Source organism: Marmota flaviventris, chromosome 17, assembly GCF_047511675.1.
Source record: "Marmota flaviventris isolate mMarFla1 chromosome 17, mMarFla1.hap1, whole genome shotgun sequence".
Taxonomy (NCBI): Eukaryota; Metazoa; Chordata; class Mammalia; order Rodentia; family Sciuridae; genus Marmota; species Marmota flaviventris.
Window position 1 is genome coordinate 52,253,886 of NC_092514.1, and position 6,755 is coordinate 52,260,640.

The following is a 6,755-nucleotide window of genomic DNA, read 5'->3' on the forward strand; positions in this document are numbered from 1 at the left end:
GTCTCAGCAATATAGCAAGGCCCTAAGCAACTCAGTGAGACCCTCTTTCTAAATAAAATATAAAAATGTATAGCTGGTGATGAGGCTCAGTGGTTGAGCTTTCTCGACTCAATACCTTATATCAAAACAAACACCCAAGCCGGGCATAGTGGCACACAAGTCAAAACCCCAAGTACTAGGGAAGATGAAGGAGAAGGATTGTAAATTTAAGGTCAGCCTGGGCAACTCTGTCTCAAAAAATTTAAAAAGGCTGCGGGATAGCTTGGTTGTAGAGCACTTGCCTGGCATGTGTAAAGCCCTGGGTTCGGTCCTCAGCACCACACACCCAAACACATACCCAAAGAACAAAAGATACAAAGAGGTAAAAAACTCTTTTTCTACCTCAATTTCCTCTTCCAAAGGGTTGTGTGTGTGTGTGCGTTTTCCAAATTTTTCTTAACTTTTTTTTTTTTTTTTTGCAGTGCTAGGGATCAAGCCTAGGGCCTTCCACATGCCAGCAAACATTCTACTTACAACTGAGCTCCATCTCAGCCCTTTCTTAACTTTTTTTTTTTTTGGTACTAGGGATTGAACTCAGGGGCACTCTACCACTGAGCCACATCCCCAGCCCTATTTTGTATTTTATTTAGAGACAGGGTCTCACTGAGTTGCTTAGTGCCTTGCTTTTTTCTGAGGCTGGCTTTGAACTCGTGATCCTCCTGCCTCAGCCTCCTGAGCTGCTGGGATGACAGGCGTGCGCCACCGTGTCTGGCTCCTTTCTTAACTTTTTAACTTTGAGAATTCCATCCCAGCACGTCTAAGTGTGACCCACCCCACCTTTTTCATTAACCTTGCTTGGACGTCAGGACATATCTCAATTTTCCACTGAGTTCTTTCTTTATACCCCCAAAGTCTTCTCCTTCCATTTCTTTGGTCACTGCTTTCCCCACATCTATTTTGCCCTCTCTGAAATTCCTATTGTTCCTGCCACATCTCCTGTGTCTGAGCGTCTGCCTCCCTTCTTTTCATCTTTTTCTCATTTTACCCTTGCCCAGGTTAATCTTCCCTTCTCCGGTGTCTTGTCTGCTATTTCCAGCCTACATCCTGGTTTTGTAACCTGGCTATTGTGATTCTGACTTCTTGCTCTACTTCCTGTTCTCAGATGTCTCCCTCTTTTTTGTGATCTTTTTTCATTTCTAGGTCTTTTCCAAAGCCCGCAGAATCTTGTTGATAACTTGAATAAAATATGAATACTTTAAAATATTTTTAAATACTTTTTAAAAAAAATTTGTGCTTCAGAAAAACTATATTTCCCCCCACTCCCCAGAGAGGCAGCTTCCTCAAAACCTTCAGGACATTTACTTTTGGAGGCAGAGTCTGTTCCCAGGTGTGAGCTTTGCTTGGCCTCCCCATCACAGGGAAGGCCTGAGCCTGCCAGAGAGCTGCTGGGGTAGCATCCTTTCTCCCTGTGTGTGTGTGTGTGTGGGGGGGGTGAGAATAGGTGTAGGGGTGTCAACTTAAGCCACAGAAACTGTCAAGGCCCACTCCTCAGAGGACTGTCTGATGTGATGATGGACATGGCTCAGCCCCTTCTCAGAGTATGTATTGGGCTGCTCTTTGCCTGCCTTGGCTCTGCAGGAGGCCGTGTGTCAGGGCTGATTTAAAGTCTGTCTAATTCAGGTGTGAACCACTGGGGAGCCCATTCCATTAAGGCGCAAAAGCCACATGCTCTGATTCCCTGCGTCAGTGACAAACCTGACAGTTTGATCTCCAGCTGCCTAGTTCAAGTGACCTGTTTCTCACCTGACCCTGCCTCCAGGAGGGCCAGAGAGATACCATTTGTTGCCTGTCTAACTTCAAGTCAAGAAGGAACTTAGCTAGGTTCAGCAGGATGGTGGTCAGAGTACTTGCCCAAAGCTTTCTCAGATGCAGAGGGAAGGAATCACAGAAGATTGGCAGGAAGATTGGCAGCAAGCGTGAGCCTCTCAGATGGCACACAGCCTGGCAGGAGCGGGAGAAAGCAAGAGCAGAGTAGCCACTTCTGGGAGTTTGAGAACCACCTCCACAGATTAATTTTTAGAAAAGGAAAAAAAAAATGGAATCATTATTTTTAAATTCTCAAGAAAGCATTACAAGTGCCAGTGAGTTAATAAAAATTTGGGGAGACTTCCTGATAAGCTGGTGACATGTCTTTCTGAGCCATCAGCCACTTCTTGGAGCTTCTTGGGATGGTCTGTAAACTTCAGTGATGCTGAGACAGGGGAAGGTCAGGGGTGCATCCTGGCCTCATCATCCCGTGGGCCAGACTGGCCTCCAGCCCCTGCCAGCAGAGTGAGAGGCCCCTCCCCCGTGATGGGCATCTTCTGCTGTGTCCTGAACACACAGCACTGCCCCTTGGAGGTGGCTTGCCTTCTCCTCACGGTGCCTTCTGCTTGCTCCACAGGGACAGTCTGGCCGTTCCTCGTTTTCTTGGTGCCTAGCTAGTTGCCAAGGTTGTTGTGTAAGTCTTCCTTTTTTTTTAAATTGTTTTTAGATGTCGATGAACCTTTATTGTATTCATTTATTTATATGTGGTACTGAGAATCGAACCCAGTGCCTCACACACGTGAGGCAAACACACTACCACTGAGCCACAAGCCCAGCCCCTAAGTCTTCCCTTTTTACTGGTGGCCATTTCAGGAGGGTTTTGTTGGAACAGAAAGTGGGGCCAGAGACGGAGAATAAGCCCAGTCTTTGCTACCCATGGACCAGGTATCCCCAGACACATGTTTCTCGCTTATTTGCCATTATTATGTGTACTTGAACTTCAGAAAGCAAGAAAACTCAACGATTTCCTATTCTTAATCCATGTTCTATGCTTTTGGATCCTTGTTCTCTGATTATTGTGACTCCTGCTGAGTTCAGGCCCTGAGGGCAGCAACTTCTTCAAGAAAACAGTGCTGTTGTTAGAGTGGCTTACAAGACCTCCAAATAAGACCCCCGAAGCTCCTGCTGCCTGTGGCCCTGGGTACACCGGCCCCATCTTCCAAATATAGCTCAAGGTCTCCTCCTCCTGGGCCCTGTCCTCCCTCAGGCCGAGCTGACCATGTGTGCCCCCTGCACTACCTGTGCTCTGCCTGTCTCCTTCAGAGAGTCCCCGTATTGAGCACGCGTTCTGCTCTTGGTGTGTTCTGATTTTAAAACTTTGATTTCTGGTCATGAAACACAGTCTGCAACACTAAAGCCCTTCCCAGTTCACCAAACTAGGTTTGTGTGCTGAAGAGACAGTGCCGGGGGCTGGACCCGTGTCTGGAGGAAGAGTTGTGGGGGGAAGGGGTTGGAGACCTGGAGGGCTAGAGCTGGACAAAGGGCCTTTGGAAAAGTGAATACAGTTGCGGTGCACTCTTGAATTCTCCTTTGTGCTCAGGGGATTCTTATTCTGAGCAAAACCCCAGGAGAAAGGGAGCCCCCCTCATCCTTCCTGGGGAAGACCCTTGAGTCACTGAGCAGCCTGTGTTCCCAGATGAAGTACATTGTCTGCTTCCAAACGTTGAGGAGGCCAAGTTTGTGCAGAACTGGATCTCGGTGTATAGGCTTTGTAGTTTTCCAAAGGGACTTCCATTGTCTGTCTATAGTGGGTGGCTGTGGCTATGGCCACGTGTGTGTGTGTCTTTTGCTGGCACACTCACAGATCAATATGGCTGAGTAGGCACACCGGCCTGACCCTGTTTTCACTTTGACTAAAACGAAATCCTCCTAGGTTTGGAAGGGTTTAACCGAGTTCAGGGAATTCTGGCTGGGTAGACTGGGGCAAGGGCCACATCCCTATTGACCCTTGAATGTGCCAACAGTTCCACCAACATGCACGCTGGGAGGATCTGGATCTCATCAGGAAACACCAGAGCCTGGGAGGAGGGTCCAAAGCTGGGAAGAGGGTAAAACTCCTCTCTGGGTTTGGTAGTTGTTGGACCAGGGCTGGAATGTCCTCAGGTGGGGAGGATGTTCAACATGCAGTCAGTGGATTTTAACTGCGTACACACTGTGTGCCGGATGCCATTGAAAGTGTCAGGATACAGCAGTGAATAGTACAGAATTGAATGAAGAGCAAGAGGGGCCAGTGTGACTGAGATGACCAACAAAAATCACACCAGCCATTCCGATAGTGGCAGGAGCCATGAGGATAGAGAGGCAGGCTGAGGTGGCAGAGATGGGCTTGCTGAGGTGGCAGACGGGCTCCAAGGCTCTTTTAGGTAGTGTGTCAGAGAAGGCCTCCTGGAGCGGTGCTGTGACAGGAAGGAAGAACCAGAGACGCCAGCAGAACAGAGGTCCTGGCAGGCAGTTGTCCCAGGACAAGCACAGGTCCTGCGGGGGAAGGCAGCGGGGCCAGAGGGGCTGTGGGTGGATGAGCAGGCGCCGTGAGGAGGAGCTGCCCCCCATGTGTGCACACCCAGGGTCGGGGGCATTGGCAGCCCTAAGGATGGGCCAGAGTTTGTGGAGAGTCAGTGGAAGCATCTGTCTTCCTCTTTCTTTCTCTCTCCTCAAAACTTCAGTCATCTCCAGAAGTTGGGACCTGGTCTACTGTCATGGTAAACTGCAGGAAGGGTCTGAGCCAGTGCCAGGGATAAGATAGTCACCTGCAGGTGGTGGAAAGGGGGTGACAGAGTGGGCAGCGGGTGGACAGGGAGAGCCAAGCAGTGGTAGGAGCAGAAGGCTGGGTGAGGCAGCAAGGGGCACAAGACTGTCATGAGGGGACATGTCATCATCCCCCGAGTCTCAGGAGCACTTGGAAAGTTTGGACTTTCTGTGATTGAGTGGAACTCACACTAGAGCCAGGGTGTGGCTAGAGATAGTGTCCTCATGTAGCTGGGTCTCCCGGCTGAGCCCAGACTGTAGAACTGGAGTGGGGACCTTGTGGATTTTAGATCTGAAATGGTTCATCCAAGGCCTAGAGCTTTTGTGGTGAATGATAAGGCATGAGGTTTCTTTTATTTAATTTAAAAAAAAATTTTTTTAGTTGTAGTTGGACACCAACCTTTATTTTGTTTGTTTTTATGGGGTGCTGAGGATCGAACCCAGAGCCTTGCATGTGCTAGGCGAGTGCTCTACTGCTGAGCCCCAACCCCAGCTCCTTAACTTTTTTTAAAAAATTATGCTACAAAACTATTATGTGCTAGGCACTATGGTGGGCACAAAGGATATAATGATGGGCTGGGATGTAGCTCAGTGATAAAGCACTTGCTTACCGTGCCTAAGGCCTGGGTTCCATCCCCAGCACCTCAAAAAGAAAAAAAAAAAGAAAAATCCCCTGACTTCATGGAGCCTACATTAGTGTGTGCATGTGTATGCATATGCGTGAGCCTGTGTGTGCACGCATGTGCACATGTACACACACACACACATACACACACACGATGTAGAACCTTCAGGGACATACATGGCGCCTGAAATTGAAGGATACTGGAGACTCGGGACACACCTGCCTCTCCCAGTCCAGGTGATGGGGTCGGGTAGAGCTGTGGAATGACACTTGTTCCTCTGCTCCTCCTTCTCCAGGTCTCCACAGCAGTGTTCATGGCCTCAGGGCTCTGGTGCTACCAACAGGGACAAGCTGACCCCCTGCCATGGCATCAAGAAAAGACTTGGCATGACCAGTTGCAGAATCAATAGCGGTGCTAGGCCTCTCCCTGAGGGGCAGGTGGGCAGGGGCTTCCTGGGAAGGAGGCTCAGGCAGGGAGGCTGGCCGTGGGCACCGGGAGACCCTGTACAGAGACAGGGGCGGGTGGCGAAGTGCTGAGGGGCTGTGGGCTTTGTGGTTTGGGCACTGATGATGATACAGCTTAGTTTTGACCCACAGGCTGTTGAGGCCGGGGCCAGTGTGACTGGGAGCTGTAAGCGCCTCTTCCAACCAACCTTCTTTAAACACTTATTAAGAGGAAATGGAGAGAAACAGATGTTCTGTTAATAAAAACTGTCTGTATGTTCCCCATCATTAAAAATGAGGGATTTATTGCATGTATTTGTTACAGGCTCTTTTCTGAACCAGACAACTTATTGGGAGGCATATCAAACCACTTAATTATTAGACAACAAAATAAATCTCTCCTTCTGGGAAAGGAGATTTCCCTTGTGTGCTTTGGTTTCATAATTTCAGCTGACTGCAGCTGCCGACCTCAGGGAGCACGGAGGAGAGTCCCTGGCTGGGCTGAGGTTGGTGCTACACTTATAGCTGAGCTCTCTGATTGACATGTGAGCCGTGAAAACACCCAGCAGAGGTCCTGTGGGGTTGCTGAGGAGTATTTAAAAATTTCCAGCTGAGGGCCTCATTCGTTCTGGCATGAGTCGGGTAGTTTACGTAGTTAGGTTTGGAAGCACAGGTGGAGACTGCGGTTACCGGCATCATCTTCTCATGAATCCTAGAGCTCCCCAGGCAGTGGGATAAATTTTCAACACACAAGCCTTTGGGTCTACCTCTCAGCTGGCTCTGGGTTATACTCAGAAGCACCTAGAACTGGTCTCAGCTAGAGGTAAGCTGTGTGTAAGCCTCACATATGAAAGAGTGGGAAGGTAAGGTAAGGTGTGACAAATACCTGAGATAAGCAACTTAAGAGGAGGAAAGATTCATTTTGGCTCACAGTTTCAGCCCTGTCACCTTGGGCCCGTGATGAGGCAGAACATCAGGTTGAGGAACACCGGGCAGGGCAAAGCTGCTGATCTCATGGTGACTGGGAAGCACAGAAAGAGACAGAAGAGGGCTGGGGTTGTGGCTCAGCAGTAGAGTGCTCGTCTAGCATGTGCAA